Source organism: Elaeis guineensis, chromosome 3 (assembly GCF_000442705.2).
Source record: "Elaeis guineensis isolate ETL-2024a chromosome 3, EG11, whole genome shotgun sequence".
Lineage (NCBI taxonomy): Eukaryota > Viridiplantae > Streptophyta > Magnoliopsida > Arecales > Arecaceae > Elaeis > Elaeis guineensis.
Genome location: NC_025995.2, coordinates 5,992,194 through 6,014,164, shown reverse-complemented (window position 1 = coordinate 6,014,164; position 21,971 = coordinate 5,992,194). Strand labels below are relative to the sequence as shown.

The following is a 21,971-nucleotide window of genomic DNA, read 5'->3' as shown; positions in this document are numbered from 1 at the left end:
TATACAATGATATGATTTGTTATATTTGATTTATACATCTAATATTAGATTGATGATTGTGAGCTTCAGATACTTATTCTGAGTGGTTTCTATTTATCGCCACCGAGTCTATCTTTATTTTAGAGAGTTTCTATTTATTATATAAAATTTATCTTTATTCTGGGATGGTTTGTATTTATTCTCACATATTTTATGTTTATTCCATTAGAAATTAGTATTTATCCTCCTCTTATTGTTTATCGTACGGAGATCTTTAGATGATCCAAGTTTTGGAGGCCAAATGTATATTTATTCTAAGCGGTGTGTATTTATCACCACAAAATTTGTATTTATTTTAAAATTTTTATTTATTATATGATATTTATATTTATTTTGGATAGTTTATATTTATCTCAGCATATTCTCATGCAAGACAACAATGCAACTCTCTAAGTTTGTATTTATCTTTGGGCTGTTTTTATTTACTCTAAAGAGTTTGTATTTATTTTTATATATTTTATATTTATTCTATTAGAAGTTAATATTTATCTTCCTCTATCGTTGTCTATGATGGAGGGACATAAATTTATAAATGAATAAGATTAAAACTTGAAAACAATCACAAATATAGTATGACCACTAACATGCTATGGGTTTTTAAATCCTAAATACACAATTTATCGAAAAAATCCTAAATATACAACAAAAATCATCCTCTGAAAATAAGCATAAATTGATCTATCCTAACTTCAAGTACAAATTCACTTAGGAAACAATAATCGAATTCAATAAACACATGATCATACCAACTTGACAATAAACATGGTCACGCCAACCTATCAATAAGTTCAAAGCACCACAAAGAATAAACTCAGATATCATGATCAAATCTACTATAACAGCTAGAATATGAGACAATTGATTCACTTGTTACAAAATACATTTATAACATGATAATCCATTGCAGCAATAATAGTTTCATTTCAGCTGTCATAAAATTTTCATTGCAGCAAAAAAAATTCATTCAAGTTTATACACAACATAACTCAAATATTTTAATAAAATATAAATATCTTAAAAATGTACACAAATAGAGAGTAGAGCCAACACATATCTACTCACAAAGCTGACACAAAGCAAACTAGGATGATGATGCTACTTTTCGACCCTTTGTGTTCACCTCCGCAATATATCTACTATGCAACTCTAATACACAAGTATTCGTAATCATGATTTGGACTCCAATAATCATACTCTTCATAAAATATAAGACATAGATGACACAATCAGATCTATAAAATAATACATGCTCACAATCAATAAAACAAATAAATACGGTGCATGAGTTGGCATGGATGTATAGTTTCACATAGACGGTTATCTGGCACAGTGCATTAGTTGGTGCATACCCTTGTTTGGCACTTAATAAAAAATTGATGGATAATATTGTAAGCAAAGTAGGCATCATGTATAAGAGGCTGAAAATTGAAATAATAATTTTTCTAATAACATAGGGGCATAATGCATTATTTAGCATAGTGTAATAGTTGACGCGAACTATTTTTAGCACGGACTATTAGTTGGCATGATGCATTAGTTGGTGCGGACATTATTAAGTACGAATGCATGGATCATTATTTGGCATAGATCATAATTTGGCACGGACCATTATTTTTCACGGAACATTACTTGGTACAAAATAACTTAATTGCCACATACAATTACATTATTTGGCTATTATTTTAGAAACAAGCATATCATTTACATGCATCATAATATTTACATGTATCACGTGAAGATACTGCCAAACATAATTATAGCACTTACTCGGCACCCTACTATAGGTAGACAACAAAATGGAGCGCCAACTATCCATATCAATACTTATAATGATGAAGATTGTATGATGAAATAAATATAATTAGTAATACAATCTAATAGTATATAACAAAAATTTAGATAAAATAAATATATATAAATAAAATAAAAAAAATAAAAAAAATTAAAATTTTATAAACAAGTTAATAAGAAGTAATTTTATCAATATAGAAACTCCATCCATCCTTCCTTGTATTCCTCATGTTTGAAAGAATGAGAAATGATGGGCATGGATGAATGAACAGTCCCTTCTTTCATCCATCCTTTCTAAAATTTTTTAAACCAAATAGTAGATAAAAATCATCTCATCTTTCCAATCCTATCCATCTTTCCTCTCATAATCCTAACCAAACATAGGGTAACATCCACGCACTCAAAATAGAAGAACCCAAACATGAGGCAAGACAAACACGCCTCACAAATGGGTCATAGGAGTCCGCATTATCCTGCAGCAAAGATGCTAACCACTGGCATTCTGGAGAACCCAAGGCTGGGACAGGACAAACATGCCTCACAAATGGGCCATTGGAGTCGGCGTTATCTTTTAGCAAAGATGCTAACCACCGACTTGGGGGCTGACGCCTGTCCAGTGTTGGAAGGTCAAGAAAATTGACGACCTGATGACAGAAGAGCCGACAACCGAAACCCCAGTGAACGACGACCGTAACTATAACGGTCCTAAGGTAGCGAAATTCCTTGTCGGATAAATTCTGACCCGCACGAAAGGCGTAACGATCTGGACACTGTTTCGGAGAGAGGCTCGGTGAAATAGACATGTCTGTGAAGATGCGGACTACCTGCACTTGGACAGAAAGACCCTATGAAGCTTTACTGTTCCCTGGGATTGACTTTGAACCTTCCTTGCACAGCTTAGGTGGAAGGCAAAGAAGGCCTCCTTTCGAAAGGGCTCGAGCCATCAGTGAGATACCACTCTGGAAGAGCTAGAATTCTAATCTTGTGTCAGGACCTACGGGCCAAGGGACAGTCTCAGGTAGACAGTTTCTATGGAGCGTAGGCCTCCCAACCGGATGTCCAGATGCCTCCAAAATAGGAATAAAGCAGCAAAATGATTTGCTGCCGGAAAAACCACCATGTGCGCCATAATGACAGAAAATAAGGTACACATACACCCAGAGTTTATTCGTGTCTTCAGCTTGTTAGAACTCCAAGAAATAGACTCTTCCGGCTTTGATTGGCAAGAATTATAAATCAGACAAGAGAAAGTTGATGATCAGCTATCGCACAGAATAGAGAATGGATGTATCCTGTAATTGGAAGATGATGGAGAGCTAGTACACTACCATTTTTTGCTATGGTATCCTCATGTTCTCATACCGATAGAACTTTTAAAGTCGGCAAAACAGCAAACTTTTTAATAGCAGCAACTTAGAAATGGAACTAAATGAATGGCAAACTGGAAAAGGTGGGACCATTCTCCTGTCAAAAACCCACAAGTTCTTGAGTGAACTGAACCTTCACAATGCTGTAGAATCTAATATCTGGTGACTACAAGTTGCAGGATTGGAATGGGACGGTAAGAGAACCATCTGACCAATTTAGGTCAAAATAAAGGGAAGAAACGAGAAGGAAATTTCCTGCATTGCATATAGGTTCAAAGTAACCTTTTTTTTTCTCCCCCCTAAAATCACCTTTTAATCCCCCACCACCCCACAAAGCAAAAAAACTAAATTCGGAACAAGCATACAAGCATTCTTCAGTCCCAGATCATGGAAAGGTGGCTAACCTAAACCATGAGTTCATATTCGTCATCTGCTTCTGCAAATGTGAGACACACGCATATATAGATAGATAGATATGCACATACATAATTACTAGATACACACACACACAGAGAGAGAGAGAGAGAGATGAATCAGTGCACAGATAAAGGGAGAAAGTACCTTTCTTAACCACTTAGAGCCACAATGTAAATCAAAGCAACTCAATGACGCTAGCTAAGCAGAAACCTAAAGAATAATTAGATCACATTAATCTTGCCATTACTAGATGAGTGCATGTAAGACAGACGATTATAGATAGATACACACATACACAATTACTAGATACAGAGAGAGAGAGAGAGAGAGAGAGAAGAATCAGTACACATATAAAGGGAGAAAGTACCTTTCCTGACAACTTAGAGCCGCAATGTAAATCAAAGTAACTCAGTGACACAAGTGAAGACAAAAAGCCCAAGCCAACGATTGGATGATGTGCCAAAATATAATGTTAAAACAGGCTAGAGCACCAAGAACAAAGTCCACCAATAGCATGAAGTAGCTAAAAAGCATGAGAAGACTTGCACACCAATTTATCCTGATGCTGATATTCATTGAGTCAACAAACAAAGCCCATTACCCAAAAGATCTATTTCATTATCTAGTTTCATAATTGTGATTCTACAGTATAGGCACACTAATAGAAAGTCCAGCAGGTGAAGCAATCACAGAAGGTAAGCAAATGATCACAATATCATCAAATGTCTAGTACCAAATCTAATACCGGTACCATCCTATTATGATATCGGTAAGTATCCGGCACGGTATGAAACTGAGAGAATATACCGAGTATCGGTACCAAGAAAGGTAAAACCAGAACCAGGATCCGTGCCGGCTAGCCGACAGTACGAGTTGGTACGGATCCATACCGAACCGGATCAATGCGAACCGACATAAAGGAGAACGGAATCAGGGAGTAGAAAAAGAGAGAAAGAAGGGAGGGGGAGGGAGAGGGATGGAGAAGGGGAAAAGAGAGAGAGGGTGGCCGAATTACACTCTAGAATTACACTCTATCAGAGATCAGATCTTGGCCAAATCTTCTATTCCCTCTATGAATGAAGCTTTTGCTAGATTACAGCGAGTAGCTAAGAATCAAGGAAAATTATTCTCTATTCCACTCTTTCCTTCACGAGAAAATTTTGTATTTGTCAAATCAACTTCCTCACATGGCAGAGGTGGGAGAAGCAAAGGCTGAGGTAGGTCTAATGGAACCACCCATGTCTACTCTCATTATCATTGAAATAATCATACAATTGACAGCTACTGGAAATTACATGAAAAAACCCTCTTGGGCAAAATCCTGTTGCTGAGGGGGACTTCCCTGGCCCTTCTGGTGGCTACATAGCTGCAGTTAATAAGTCTACAGAGCCATCTCCCACCTATGTCACCAAGGAGGAAGTACCGTAAGATTGTTCATGGACTTCAGACTCATATGTCTATCTCTCAGAATTCTTCAGCGACAGTTGCCCACTCAGGTACAGCTGGCCTATGTGCCACACCATCTTCATCAAACTGGATCATTGAATCTGAAGCCTCTTCATATATGACAAATAAAAAGAATCTATTTTTTCTGTTTAACCTAGTCTTATTCATCAATCTATGTATCTTGCCGATGGGTCTACCTCGATTGTAACTGGATGTGGTGACATCTCTTTGTCATCATCTTTATCCTTATCCTTTGTTCTTTTTGTTCCTAAATTTTCTATTAGCTTATTATCTATGAGCCAACTGACCAAATCTCTAGGATGTAGTGTGACTTTTTTTTCTGATTCTTGTGTCTTCCAAGATCTCAAGACGAAGAGGATGATTGGTGGAGGCCATGAGAAAGGAAGACTACTACTTCGATGACTTCATGAGCTCTCCACCTCAGTCTATCGCTGTCGCATCTGCTTCTGTTCATGATATTTCTACTCTTCAATGGCACGCTCGTCTGGGACACCCTTCACTCCATACTCTTTCTGTCCAATGAGTCCGTAGTTGAGTGTGAAGCCTGTCAACTAGGCAAACACACGTGTCAGTCTTATCCCAATAGAGTCCAGTCTAGTTCTGCATCATTTGATATAGTCCATTCAGATGTCTAGGGTCCATTGCAGATTTTTTTTATAAATGATTTTCATTATTTTGTATCCTTCATCAATGATTACTCTCGGATGACGTGGCTTTACCTTCTAAAGAGTTGATCTGAGGTACTTGATGTATTCATGTCCTTTTACAATGAAATAAAAACTCAATTTGGTGTGCCTATCAAGATCCTTCGAACTGACAATTCATTAGAGTATATTCAAACACAATTGGCAGACTTCTAATTAGCCATAAGATTATCTATCAAACCTCATGCTCTTATACACCACAACAAAATACGATAGCTAAACGTAAAAACGTCATCTTTTAGAAGTTGCACAAATGCTCTTACTTCATATATCTGTTCCAAAAATATTCTGGAGTGATGCTTGATGCGTATCGTAACACACCAAAATTAACCCTACTCACTACTATGTAGATAGGGTGAGTCGGGATCATATCCGCAGGGATCTTAGTTGATTGTTTCGAAAATGTAAAAGAAAAGAATAATAGATTGTAAGAAACTAAGAAAAAAATATAAAAATTATAATAAAATTACTTTTCATTAATCAAATAAAGAAGCATACATAAAGAAAAGAAATAAAATTGCGATACAAGATAACTAAACCAAATTGATCTTCTTGCTGCATTTGATGGTAGATGTGTCTCCTTGAATCCTTCATCCTTTTCCGTGCAAACAGCGGCAGGATGGCTGGAAGGCTTGATCTAAGAACTCCAAAGAAGAAAGGTTGATGGAAGCGGATATGTGAAGAGAAAGGATAGCGACACTAGGATTAAGACCTCTCCTAGATTTGATGGGATGTGGAAAAGAGATCTGTAGAGGAATATGATATCGTGCTAGGATTAGTACCTCTCCTAGACTTATGGAGAAGAAGAAGGAGAGAGAGAAAGAGAGAAGCTTGAAGAGAACTTAGGGTTGGCTTTATTGAAGAAGATGAAGGTCTTGGGGTTCTATTTATAGAGTGGAAAGGTTAAGATTTCATGAAGAGAGAGGTAGGAGCGTGAATAAAGACCCTTGGATCTTCATATTGATTCTCCTCTATTGATCTTTAAATCATGTTCACACTAGAATAGAAGCTGGTTGCTTGATTCACTTAAGTCTGATCCAATTTGAGTCTAATTTGAGTCATATGAATCCAAACTCCCAATTACCTGTAAAATAGACTAGAGAGCATCAAATTTCAATAAAATAATATCAATTATTATAATATTTAATATTTCTAGCGACTTAAATTAAGTATTCATCATACCTTCCAATTTGAACTTTGACTCATCCTCGAGTAAAATAGATACATTAGCATTGTGTACCAAATTGTCCTTGAATCGAAAGTTATCCTAGACATTTCTAACTGTAGTGGATATCCAGCTAGACCATTAATGAGATACTTCATTGGATTATCAATTCGACCCAATTAATGATTGAGTATTAGCCATAGAAATATTTAAAAATCTTCTTTCATCAACTTCCCACTCTACTCTTTAAGTCCTCTAACTTGATGTGAGCAAGGTTTATTGTCATCTTACAATTTAGTCTCCTTATTCTTTCTCTTTTTTTTCTTTTTTTTTTTTTAATATTTACATGTACAGTCAGTGCAATGTCCTAACCCTTTAAGCTTTCTAATTAACTCTTGTAGAGAGCTTTAGGTCAATGACTCCCAAACTAGTTGGCTTTAAGGTATTAGGTGTAAAACACCCCTCAGACTTACTGACTCGAGTCAAAAATATTACGAGTTAAAAACTGACTATACAAGAGGTTTCTTCACATTCTCACCTTTTGACGCGAACAACAACGCTTACTTAGACGAAGAGACCCGGTTACTTAGTGAGAAATGCTAAAAATCTCTCTTTTTTTATAATAAAAAAAATTTTACATACCTCGACCTTTCCATCCATACCCCCATAAAGCAGATTCTTCATTGAGATGGTGGGAAAAGGGTTCTAGAATCACTCCAAAATTGTCTGATCTAAATTCTCCCATTAATTGGGAGTCCTTAATAATTTCTTCCTCAATATCTCTAAAATTATCTAGATCGTTAATCACTCATTGATTAGGGTGCCTAGTTAACTTCAAATCAAAATAAAATTCAAATACATAAAACTAATTATTTCTGACCATACTCGAGGACTTAATTAACTTAGTTATTCTTTCCTCCAACTTAATTTTCATTGTCCCCAATAAAAGAAGAGAATCATAATAAAGCTAAAATAGAATGTAACAAGGAAGGACACCACCTGAGTTTGATGTGTAATCTTGATTGAGAGGTCCTTCATTACTGGGCGTGGTGTGTTCTTGACTCCATTGATCGTGGTGCTCCCCCCCAACTTGACTAATTATCTTTCTAAAAAATTCTTACAAAATAAAAAAAACTGGATAACTGAAAATAAAATGTTAGGTTGTCTCCCAACAAACGCTAAGTTTAAGATCTTCAACCAGACCAAACCAAAGTTCAATTATAAACTAGATCCTACAATTCAATTGAGCAAACTTGCTTGCCATCTCTGATTTCATCCACATAATGTTTCAATCGTTGACCATTTACCTTGAAGGTGTTTTCCTGTTTAGGATCTTTGATTTCAATTACTCCATGAGGGAAGACCTGAGTTACGATATATGGCCCATCCCAACATGAATAAAATTTTTCAGGAAATAGTCGTAACCTCGAATTATAAAGCCACACTTTTTTATTAGATTCGAACATTTTTCGTAAAATATATTTATCATGATAAGCCTTAGTTCGAGCCTTATAAATTCGTGAACTCTCGTATGCTTCATTGTGTAGCTCTTCTAATTCGTTCAATTGTAGTCTCCTATTACTACTCGCATTTTTCATGTCGAAATTGAATTACTTTATAGCTCAAAATGTATGGTGTTCTAGCTCTACCGGCAGATGGTAAGCTTTTTCAAAAATGAACCGGTAAGGAGACATTCCTATCGGGGTCCTGTATGCAGTACGGTAGGCCCATAATGCATCGTCTAATCATCCAAACCAATCTTTTCGATTAGGTCTAACCGTCTTCTTAAGAATTCATTTGATCTCCCTATTGGAGACTTCCACTTGAACACTAGCTTGAGGGTGATATAGTGTGGCAACTTTGTGAGTGATTCCGTATTTCTTCATTAAACTTTCAAAGTACCTATTCGTGAAGTGTGCACCTTCGTCACTAATAATGATCCTTGGGCAACCGAATCGACTTAAGATGTTCTGTTGGATGAATTTGATTACCACTTTGTGATCATTCATCCTGGTTGCCATAGCCTCAATCCATTTAGATACGTAATCTACCACAACCAAAATGTATTCGTATCCATAAGATGGAGGAAAGGGACCCATAAAATTGATTTTCCAAACATCAAAAACTTCCACGACTAAAATGGGAGATAGGGGCATCATATTTTTTCTAAAAATATTCTCCGTCTACTTACAACGCAAGCACTCAAGGCAAAATTTATGTGCATCCTTAAACAATGTCGGTTAGTAAAATCCACTTTGTAACACTTTCACGACTGTTCTTTTTTCACTGAAATGTCCCCCGCATGGATAAGAGTGACAAAAGATAAGTATACTTTGATACTCACTCTCAGGGACACAGCATCGAATCACTTGATCAAAATAGTGTTTAAACAATTCGGATTTCTCTCAATAATAATGTTTGACCTGTGAGAAGAATCGATCCTTCTCCTGTTTTGTCCAATGGAAAGGAACTTTCCCTGTTGCTAAATAGTTAACGATGTGGGAAAACCATGAGATTGGATCAGAGAAAGTTGCAAAAAATTGTTCGTCAGAGAATTTCTCCTTAACTTCATCTGTACTCATCGTATGATCAACTAAAATTCTAGAAATATGATCAACGATCATATTTTCGAAACACTTCTTGTCTCGAATTTCTAAATCAAATTCTTGAAGCAGAAGGATCCATCTGATCAATCGTAGTTTAGTATCTTTCTTTGAGAGCAGATGTTTCAGAGTCGCGTGATCAAAATATACTAGAACCTTAGATCCTAACAGATATGAACGAAATTTATCAAAGACAAATACCACCGCTAGTAGCTCTTTTTCTATCATAGTGTAGTTCAATTGGGCATTGGATAGAGTTTTGCTAACGTAACAGATCACATGTGGCTCTTTATTGATTCTTTGACCTAAGACAGTCCCTATTGTGAAATCGAAAGCGTCACACATGATTTCAAATGAGAAGGATCAATCAGGAGATTTTATTATGGGTGCTATTGTCAGGACTGTTCGTAACGTGTGAAAGGCTTATAGACATTCTTCATTAAAGATAAATGGTGTGTCTTTGACTAGCAGATTGCACAAAGATCTCGATATTTTGCTAAAATCATTAATAAAGCGTCTGTAAAATCCAGCGTGACCTACGAAGGATCGTATTTGTCGAATCGAAGTGGAGAGTGGTAGTTTTGAAATGACCTCGATTTTGACTTTGTCTACCTCAATCTTCCTTTCAGAAATAATATGTCCTAATACGATTCCTTCCTGAACCATGAAATGGCTCTTTTCCCAACTTAAAATCAGATTTATTTCTGTGCAGTGCTTAAGGACTTTGGAGAGATTATGAAGACAATCCTCAAAGGTAGTTCCAAAAATGAAGAAATTATTCATGAAAATTTTGAGATATTTGTCCATCATATCTGAAAAAATGATCAAAATATACCATTGAAATATAGCGGGTGCATTGCAGAGCCCGAACGGTATATGCCGAAAAGCGAAAGTGCCATAGGGGCAAATGAAGGTGGTTTTCTCTTGATCATCCGAAAATACAGGTATCTGATTATACCCTGAATAACCATCTAGAAAATAGAAAAAATATTGACCCGCTAGCCATTCTAGGATTTGGTCGACGAAGGGTAATGGAAAATGATCCTTTCTAGTAACAGCGTTTAGTTTTCTATAGTCAATGCATACTCGCCAACTAGATGATGTGCGAGTAGGGAATAATTCACCTTCTTCATTCTTCACTACAGTAATACCTGATTTCTTAGGTACTACTTGGGTAGTGCTAATCCATTTACTGTCGGATATGGGATAGATGATTCCAGCATCTAACCATTTTACCTCTCTTTCTTCACTACTTCCCGTATGTTTGGATTCAGTCTCCTCTGCATGTCTCGATGGGGTTTGGCATCTGCCTCGCAATGAATATGGTGCATACAGATGGAGAGGTCAATTCTTTTTAGATCTCTAATGGACCAGCCGATAGCCTCTTTGTTTTTCTTTCAGAACACCAACCAATTATGCTTCCTGATCTGGGGTCAAGTCTGATGCAATGATCATTGGGAGGGTGTCATTAGATCTTAGGAATGCATACTTGAGTGCGGCTGGAAGTGGCTTTAATTCTAGTGCAGGTGGTGATTCTAATGATGAAACTGTGGGTGTATTGGCTAATGCGGGCAATGGCTCGTACTTGATTGTCCAAAGGGAAGTAGTTTCAGCATTTGATGTATCAACTAGAATATTTACTTCTTTGTTATATCTCTCCATATCACAGTTATCCACTCCAAAGTGCGTCAAATAGGTGTCTCGAGAATCATGTACAAAAATCGTTGATGTTGCTTCCTCTATAATGTCCTCGAATATATCTATCTTGAAGCAACTATCAGTTGATGGTCCCTGAGGTACACTGAACACATTCAGTCTTAGTTTCTTATTCCCAAACGATACGTCTATGACTCCTGTCCTACAATTGATGTATGCGTTTTCCATAGCTAAGAAGGGTCTGCCTAAGATAATGAGAATTTGCCTTGAATTACCACTCAATTCCATGTCAAAGACTAGAAAATCAACTGAAAAATAGAACTCATCTACTTTGACCAAAACATCTTCGATCATCCCACGTGGTGTCTTAATTGATCTATCAGCTAACTGTAAAGTGACCGACATGGGTTTCAGTTCTCTGAATCCAAAAAGTTCATAAACTGAGCTAGGTAAAAGATTCACACTAGCCCCTAGGTCCAAGAGAGCTTGTTCAATGTGAAAGTCTCTTATAATGCAAGAAATGGTAGAAGTACCTAAATCTTTAAGCTTTGGAGGGATAGCGTGCTGGAATACAGAGCTAGCTTGTTCGTTGAGGCATATTTTCTTCGAGAGTTGTGATCGGGATTTACGTTTCTGAGTGCACAATTCCTTCAAAAATTTTGCGTAAGCTGGAACTTGTTTGATTACGTCTAGAAGGAGGAGATTAATTTAAACTTGCTTAAATTATTCTAACATCTCGTCGAATCTTCCTCCCTTCTTATCTGCAGGAGTAGGATCTTTTAGGACACTCAAAAATGGGGCTTTAGGCAAGTAAAGTGATTCCAGGTGCAATTGGTCAATTTTCTACTTTTGGGTCCTCCTTGTTCTTGGGTGATTCAGGCTTGATCAGAGGTCTAGGATCGGTCTCATTAGTTTTACTCGTGTGTTTAATGACCTTTCCACTTTTGAGAATCATGATTGATTTGGCATGTTCAGAAAAGATATCTGAAGTATTGGAGCTCTCAACTATGAATTGCCCTCTCGAATTACTCTCAGGTTGGCTAGGTAATTTTTCTCCTTTCCTCCTACTGACTGCGGTTGCTAGTTGACCTATTTGGGTCTCTAGCTTAGCAATGGATTGTATGTGGGAGTTAAGGGTTTGGGTGTTGACTTCTAATCATTCTAACACTTTTAGAACCTTCTCCTCAAAAGCTGAGCTGTGATCAGTGATAGATGGTTGAAGAGCATTTTGGAACTGGTGGTATGATCCATACCTATATGTCGGATCCTGATAGTTAGGTCTAAGTACAGTAGGGCCAACCACTGGCTGTGATCTTCAGAAAAAATTTGGATGATTTCTCCAATCGGGGTTATAAGTGCTCGAATATGGATCATTTCCTGATCTAGAGCTTGTTGTGTTTGAGCTTGCTGGACCTGTTCATGCACAAACTCAGAAAATTGAGGTGTGGTTGGGTATTCACTAATAAAATGGATCGGGCTTGCACACAATGCACAAACATCTTGGACTGAGTTAGGTAGAGTCGAAGAGTATCCAATATTCAGAAGACAGTCCAATTTTTGAGACAACTCATCTACCTTACTGTGGATATCCATAACATTTCCAATCTGATAGATTCCACCTCTTTTCTGTTGAGACATGGGTTATCCTCTAGAGATGGCAGACATGTGATGCAGAGAGTTCTCACTAAGTATTCAAAAAGCTGTCAAGCCTCATCCTCACTCTTTAGCATGAATGTCCCACCACATGATGCATCGATCATTTGTCGGTGTTTCTCCGATAAACCATCGTAGAAACACTGAACAAGTTACCATTTAGAAACAGCATAGTGGGGGCATTTACGAACAAGGTCTCTTAACCTTTTCCATGTCTCATGAAAAAGTTCACCATCTAATTGGAAAAAACTAATGACGGCTTTTCTAATTTGATTTGTTTTTCCAATTGGAAAGTATTTCTTGAGGAATTTTCTCTGAAGATGGTCCCAAGTTGAAATAGTTATAGAATCTAGGGAGTTTAACCAATGCTTGGCTTTGTCCTTAAGTGAAAAAGGAAATAGTTTCAACCTGAAGGCATCATCGGAGAAGTTTTGAATTTTTACTATGGAGCATATCTCAAAAAATTCATCCAAGTGTTTATACGGATCCTCATTCATCAGTCCAAAGAATGATGATAGTATTTGAATAATGCTAAACTTGATTTCGTATTGTGCCGTCTCTACAGGAGGAGGCTGGATATATGGCGAGTAGGTGTAAAAGATGGAGTAAAATACTCTCTCAATTATCATGGTGGGTCAGTCTCTTATTTTGGATCCATGATTTTGATTTGATTTATTCGAATCATTCTTTCTAACTCTAAGTCTAATGGGTGTAAATCAGATTGTAATGATCGAATCCTAGCATGCACCCAAAAGATCTCATTGAGTTTTAATTTCAACAAGTTTGTTTTTTTTTTGAAAGAAAAGAGAAAATGAGAAGGGAAAAGAGTTCTAAAGAAGAGAACCTAAGGAGTTCTAATGCTAAGAAGATAGAGAAGAATTAATTAGATTTGATATTTTTAGTTAACAATCAAGTGGTTCAATCAATCCTATCTATGGGTTACTCTGGATCTAGACAGCTCCTAACTACCAAGGTCACCTTCAAGCACTCCAAGTAGCAGACTAGCCGTTCAACTAGCCATGTAATGTAAGGTTGGTGGGGGTCCCCCCATTACTTTTCTTAGACACCAACTGCATTGGCCAGATAAGCGAACGGAACCAATTAATAAACCATCTTCCTTCGGGACGTAATCCCTGAACCACTTTTCTAGACACCAGTTAAACCGACTAACCTGAACCCGATCCAACTTTTAGGATTTCTTGTCCTACTGAGCTCGAGGATCCTTAGGGGTCAACGTGTAATCGATTTTAAATTAGAAGTTTGATCAATGCAATTGCAAGATGGTGGTTTATGGGTCAAGAAAGGGTGATGAAATTCCCACCTTATGTTAATTAAGGTTTTGCCCTTAAGATTTTCTATGAAAATATGCAATGCAAAAAAAAATATCCAAATATGTTAAGTAGCTTTTAAGATTTAATTGATTTATTTATATTAGTCAAGTATTATGTGGTGTCTTTGTATTCTTTTTATATTATGTTATCTTTAAGCAAAAAAGAATAAGAGGTAAGTTTTAAATTAGGTTAATTAGGTATGAGAAGATCTAGTAAATCTAATTAAATAAAAAGTAAATAATACTAAGATTAAAAGATAAGTAGGTAACCTACAAATAAAGCAATAAATCAAATCTACTTTTAAAGCAATAAATTATTCAAAGCTATGGAAAGCAATAAATCACTAGGAATAATAGACAATAATAAATAAGGTAACTACTCACTATGCAAATAAAGTAATCTCACAGTTAAGAATAAAATCTAAATAAAAGACAAAGAATCTAATCTACTTAGAAAGTAGAAAATCACGAATTATATAAAGCAGTAAATTATTCTAACTTATAGAAAGTAATAGATCACTAGGCTATAGAAAGTAGAAAATTTTTCTATGCATGCAAATAAAGAAATCTAGATATAAAATAGTAAATCTACTATATACGAAAAGCAATATGAGACAAAATTTTTTTTGAAAAAATAAATAGAAGATAATTAAGCAATTAAAATAAATTAACTAACAATAAAAGGCAAACTACTAATCAGCAAAGTAAAGTATGGAAAGCAAGAGTACAAAAGAAGAAAATAATCAACTAGAAATATAAAGCAGTAAAGCATATAAGGCAATCAAGCAATCTAAAGTAAGAAATAAAAATTTAGAAAGCAGTAAAATATTTTTTTTATTATTTTGCAGATTTTTTTTATTTTTTTTTTAAAACAATCGCGCCAAGATCCCTGACAACGGTGCCAAAATTTGATGCATGTCGTAGCACACCAAAATTAACCCTACTCACTACTATGTAGATAGGATGAGTCGAGATCGTATCCGCAGGAATCTTAGTTGATTGTTTCGAAAATACAAAAGAAAAGAATAATAGATTGTAAGAAACTAAAAAAAAAGCATAAAAATTATAATAAAATTATTTTTTATTAATCAAATAAAAAAGTATACATAAAGAAAAGAAATAAAATTATGATACAAGACAACTAAACCAAGTTGATCTTCTTGCTGCGTCCGATTGTGGATGTATCTCCTTGAATTCTTCATCTTCCTCCGCGCAGACAGCGGCAGGATGGCTGTAAGGCTTGGTCTAAGAACTCTAAGTAAGAAAGATTGATGGAAGCGGGTATGTAAAAGAGAAAGGGTAGCGATACTAGGATTAGGATCTCTCCTAGATTTGATGGGATGTGGAAAAAAGATCTGTGGAGGAATATAGTGTCATGCTAGGGTGAGTATCTCCCCTAAACTTACGGAGAAGAAGAAGAAGAAGGAGAGCGAAAAAGAGGAGCTTGAAGAAAACTTAGGGTTGGCTTGATTGAAGAAGATAGAAGCCTTGGAGTTCTATTTATAGAGTGGGGAGGCTAGGATTTCATGAAAAGAAAGGTGAAAGCGTAAATAAGGATCCTTAAATCTTCATATTGATTCTCCTCCGTTGATCTTTAAGTTGTGTTCACACTGGAATAGGAGCTGGTTGCCTGGTTCACTTAAGTCTGATCCAATTTGAGTCTAATTTGAGTCATATGAATCCAAACTCCCAATTACCTGCAAAATAAATCAGACAACATCAAATTTTAATAAAATAATATCAATTATTATAATATTTAATGCCTCTAGCGACTTAAATTAAGTATTCATCAATGCTCTCCTTACTGCATGTTTTTTAATCAATCATGCTCCTTTCCGAGTTCTAAATGGTAAATCTCCATTCCAGCTTGTGTTTTCCAATGAGAATGTATTTTCTATTCCACCTAAAATCTTTGGCTATTATTGTTTTGTACATATTCATCATCTTCAAAACAAATTGTCCTTTAGGACAGTTAAGTGCATTTTTATTAGATATTCTCGAACTCAAAAGAAATATAAATGCTATGATCCGATCAGTAAAAATACTTTTGTAAGTTCAAATGTCATTTTTTTCGAAACCACACCCTTTTATTCGTCTAAGGGAGAATTATTAAGCCAGTCTGTCATTTCATGTTCTACTTCTTTACCTATTGTCTCTATAGACGATGATGAGCCACCTTTAAAGTCTGCAGATGCATCATGTCATATTAAAAAATCTTGGCAGATTTATTCCAGATGTAAGAAAACTGATTGTGATGGATCTCCTGGACCTGAGTTACCTGCTCCTACCTCCACCAATCCCTCTACTAGTCCCACATATCCAGCTCAGTCTAATCATGATATGTCTGTGGCACTGCAAAAAGGTAAACGAGGAACCTCCTCTTATCCTATATCCTAGGAAGCATGGATATCGATATGCGACATGGATACCTTGTGGTACGGATATACGGATACGATAAAAATTAAAAAAATTATGATGCGGATATGGCTAGATATTTTATATTTTTATTAATATTTAAATATATATAATATTCTAATATTAATAAAATATATGAAAAAACTGAATCATATATATAATATTTGAATATTAATAAAATTAAGTTTTCAAATCTCAAGTAAATTTATAAGTATCATCATAAAAAATAAACAAACACTTGCAATTAACGAAAAGAAATAAACTGACAGTCTAAATAAGTAGAAGAAATCAAAATAGTAAAACTTGATAATCAAGTGATAATAGTTTCAGCTGCTCTATTTTCTACATCATCAACAAAAAAGTTTCTCCACATTTGATTCATCAAGGAACAAACTTGCAATCTCAAGAACTCCAGTACCGTCAAATAAATCAAATTAATCTCCACCAATGTCTCACATCTTTATCTCACCCTTTTGATAATCTTCACTCTTTCTAGACAAAAGATGAAGATTTGTATGTACATATACTAAATCTTCGGCTCTTTTTGGATTGATCTTATTCCTCCTCATTAAGTAAATAAATGAATAAGTGCTCCAATTTCGTTCATAGCATAATGAAGAGCAAGGTTGGTTAAAAAGTTTCAAAGCAAGAACTTAAAGTAAAGAAAATATAGCACCATGCACTACCCACCAACCAACTGGCTTTAAAAGCCATGTATTTTGCTACACCAGAAACATACCTGATGCTGGTACAGGCCTGAAATAGGCATACCGGTGCTTCATAGCCTATATCCCATTTCACTTCTATATCACATCTTCCCAAAAGTATTAGTTCCTTTGTATCATCTCTATCCTTTATTTCTGTACCCAAGACCTTTGTAGAGGCCATTGCTGTACCAAGGTGGAAGGCCGCGATGGATGATGAGATGAAGGCTTTGCTATACAGAAATATCTGGACCCTTGTTACTTTACTCTAAGAAAAAAAATCGTGAAATATCGTTGGGTATATACAATCAAGTACCTACCTAATGGATTAGTTGAGAAACTCAAGGCAAGACTTATAGCCAAAGGGTTCATATAAATATATGGGGTGGATTACTTTGAAACCTTCTTGCCTGTAGCTCGGTTGAACTTTGTGAGAGTAATTCTCTCTCTCTTGCTAAAATCTGGATTGGCCCCTTCATCAACTAGATGTTAAAAATGCCTTTCTCTATGGTGAACTGGAAAAAGAGATGTATATGGACCAACCTCCAGATTATGTGGTTCAGAGGGAGGACCGAAAAGTCTATAGACTATAATGAGCTATCTATGATCTTAAGCAGTCACCAAAGGCCTGGTTTGATAAATTCAGCAGAACCATTGGTCAATATGATTTTACCAAGTGCTATTCTGATCATTCTGTACTTGTATGTTGTCGGGATAATAGTGTGATTATACTTGTGACTTATGTTGATGATATTATTATGATAGGAAACAACTTGCAAATGATTACTCAGACTAAACAGTGGCTTAAGGATGCATTTCAGATAAAAGATCTTGGATCACTGCACTACTTTCTTGGTATTGAAGTTATCCACACCAAGAACAAACTAAATCTATCTCAACACAAGTATACCATTGACTTATTACAAGAGACTGGCATGCTAAATTTCAAACCTGCTAGAACTCTAATGGACTCTAGTCTTAAGCTAACAACTGAAAAGGATAACTTGTTTGGAGACTGTACATGCTATAGACGCCTGATTGGCAAGTTGATCTATCTTACCGTGACTCGACTGATATCTCATTCACTGTTGGTGTCTTGAGCCAGTTATGAATGCATCCAGAGTTTGTCATTGGGAAGCTGCATGTCGGGTATTAAGATATCTAAAGAGCTGCTCTAGAAAAGGGCTTATAAAAAAAAGGGGTTATTATCAGCTCACTGCCTTTACTGATGCTGATTGGGCTAGCTCTTATGAAGATAAACGTTCCACTACAGGTTACTACACCTTCTTAGGTGGCAATCTAGTTACTTAAAAAAGCAAAAAGCAAAGTACTGTTGCTCATTCTAGCTCAGAAGCCGAATATCATGTTATGGCTTATACAGTTGGAGAACTCATGTGGTTAAAAAATCTCTTGCTTGAACTAGGTTTCTCTCATCCTACACCTATGGAAATATTCTGTGACAATCAATCAGCCATCTACATTGCCACAAATCCAATTTTTCATGAACGGACCAAACATGTCAAAGTGGATTGCCATTTTGTTCATCATACTGTTCTTAAGAAGCTGGTGACTATACCATTTATTCGCTCAGCTGATCAAACTGCAGATATATTCACTAACGCACTATCCAAACAATCCTTTCAGAGTTGTTGCTTCAAGCTAGGTCTGCAGGATCTATATACTCCAACTTGAGAGGGAGTGTTGAGACTTAGTTATTTTATGTTGCTTTATTTAGTTTACCTATCTTACCCCTGATTAATTGCTTTGTGCCAGAATAGTAACAGAGATAACTTAGGAAGTTGTCTCTTGTATGCTTATTATATAAAACCCCTTGGTCTGATAGTTGAATCAAGATGATCAATTACTTTCAACATGCACCAACAGAAGCATAATATTTGAACCAAGGTTTGAGTATCCTACAAGCAAAAAGATGATTTGGAGAAGTATAAAAATGATCTGTTCCAGTTTTAGGGGAGCTCCAATTTGCATTAGAGGGTCAAAACCAATGACAATACTTCAAGAAAATCAAATTTATGTATTCCGACACCTTACCATGTTACAGAATCTATCCTTCACAAGAATGAACAGCGAAAGAGGATGTGCATAAACACAAAGAGATGGTTAGGGCTTGTTTATTATACCTGCCATCATAGGAATTATCTGTTTTAGCAACCTAGTGTCTAAAGAAAGCAAACAAAATCATAGCACATGATTGCAATTGACATGGTTGCTTCCTTGTACTCCAGTCTAGCAGTTCCAGCAGTAACATGGATGACATATTGAACAAAACATAAAATCATGTGAAAGTGCATGAAAACCCTAGACCAATAATAAATCAGATACATGATCAGAAGCAGAGGAGGAACTAAGCACAACAGACATAAGTGCAAAACAAAACATAATGTAGCCAGCTGAGTTTTGATCTCATAATTCAGCATGTAAAACATAGAAACAATCAATAACATTCTACATATCAAGCACCAGGCTGCAGAGGGTGCAAACCACACATAAATACCAATTAAATAAGAACATAAACAGCTGACGTTCTCCAAATCAAGCAGCTGGCTGTAGAAAGTACAAGTCCCTAGAATCTGCAAGAAAAATCATTGTAACAGACGATTTTCTGACATGAATCACAAAGACTGCACCAAGATTCTAGATGGGAAAGGAAATACATTTCCGTAACCGAATCAGCTATCTTCACACAGAAAGAAGGGATCTAAGCTATCACCAGAAACATATTTTATCATTAGTGTGCAAATAATTCATTAGGAATGCAAGATCCAGCATAAGTTCATAACTAAAGAGAGATTAAGGTAACAAATACTGTTCACCACAAAGCAGCACTTCGACAAAACAGATGACTAAATCCTTGGGGAGAAAATAGAAACGAAACAGAAGAAATGGAAAAAGTATGTGTCAAGATATTCCTTTGAATTTCTACTAACAAACAGAAATGAACATCAATCCCTGCCACCAGAAAAATATTAAACCATTAGTTACAACATCAAAAAAGTGAACACAGAACTAGTAGCTGTCCACTTAGCTAATAGCAACCATACAATTACATCATGTGAAGTTTCAACAATTACAGAAAACTCTTTTTCACGTAAAGATTCCTGCTGCAAACTGAAACAATGCTGATGATAGAGGAATGATATGATGATACAAGAGCAATTATAAAAGAAATAAACAGGTTTTCATAGAGATGTGGATGCTAAATGACCTTTTTTCCTCAAAACATCAACGAGAAACAAGAGAAGTTATAGCTGCTAATTTCAATCACTGAAAATAGCAAGGTAACATAAAGGTGATGTCTCCTACTCATACCAAGGATGACCAGATCATGGACTGTTGTACCACCTCAAACCACCCACACAAGGTGTACCATACCATAGTAGGTCAGAACTAATATTTGAGTTGGTCGTACCAAGATTGCAAACCTTGGACCAAATAAAATAAAAAAGAAATGAGTAAGTAAAATAATTACTTGTCACTCTGCACAATCAGCATTTTAAGAAACAGGGGAAACAATTATAATTGAACCCACTAGATATGAGGCCATATAAGTCAGTGACCAAGCATCAACTAGCAGCCTTTCAGCAAGTATTGAGAAAATAGGCCTACACAATCAGGTTATAATTGTATAAACAGAACTGAAACTCTCTGAGTAGTGTCCCAAGGAAAATGGTCTCAAAAGTTTTTGAAAAAAATTAGTTAAAGTCCATTCCTCTTGTTGCAGTTGACCATAGATCATCATTTGTCGACCATGTTGCAAGCTTCGGACATTAAATTAGCAAGGTCACCAAATATGCAACTAGCATACGCATATCCAAAAACTGGAAATTTCTATCCATAGACTTAAACATTCAAAACTTCCAGCCTAATCCACGCAGGTCAACAAACCAAGAAACAGAAAAGAAGATAAAAAGAGGAATAAGAACATAATTCAGTTCCCAAAACCTGATTGACTCCCTCACCCATCCACCTTGGTCAATTTTCCCCCCTCCTGCAGCCAGATCTCACCTTGCCATGGTTGTGACACGCACTGGAAGGAGAAGATTTGCCAGATCTCTTCTCACTATCCCTCTCTTGTTGTAGGTAATGGGGAAGGCCATGCCAGAGGAGCAAGCAAAACCACAAGAGGTGGCATCATTAACGGAGTGGTGGAGGGGAAGGCAGTGAAAAGAGGATATGAAGCAGCCAGATCTTGATTGGAAGAGGGCTCCTCCTCTTCTTCATGCGGATTGAGGTGGTGTGGCCAGATTAATCGATGGCTGGATACGGGAGCTACAAGTTTGAGGAAAAGGGGAAGTCCTCTTGTCCTCCTCGAGGGAGTGTACCTCCACCTCCGAGTGCCAAACCACCCTTTAAGGCTCGACATGTTTTATTTTCCTCAAATGACCTTACGTGGCTTGTTCGCAGAACAAAAGGCAACTCAGCTGTGGAGCTCAGCGAGCTAGAGGGAATTACGGTGTAATCTCCCACGTGCGTTGCATGTGCTGGGAGCCAGTTGTAGAGCAAACACGTTGCAAGGTTAAAATAAATAAAAAAAAAAAAAAGGCGTTCAAAGTATTGCACCATCGAGCTGGTAAAATATAATCTGATTTTCTAATTTAATTAATATTTAATTTATTATAAATAAATTAAAATTTAAATT

General features: G+C 36.2%; 1 long non-coding RNA gene across 1 annotated transcript; it reads right to left on the bottom strand.

Annotated features, from left to right (window-relative positions):
• Window positions 1-14,970: 14,970 nt before the first annotated feature.
• On the bottom strand, window positions 14,971-21,716 carry LOC140856415 (uncharacterized). Its single transcript, XR_012139595.1, has 3 exons — window positions 21,275-21,716; window positions 19,364-20,281; window positions 14,971-15,889 (listed from the first exon to the last, which is right to left on the bottom strand). It is a non-coding gene; the product is annotated as an uncharacterized lncRNA (long non-coding RNA).
• Window positions 21,717-21,971: the final 255 nt, after the last annotated feature.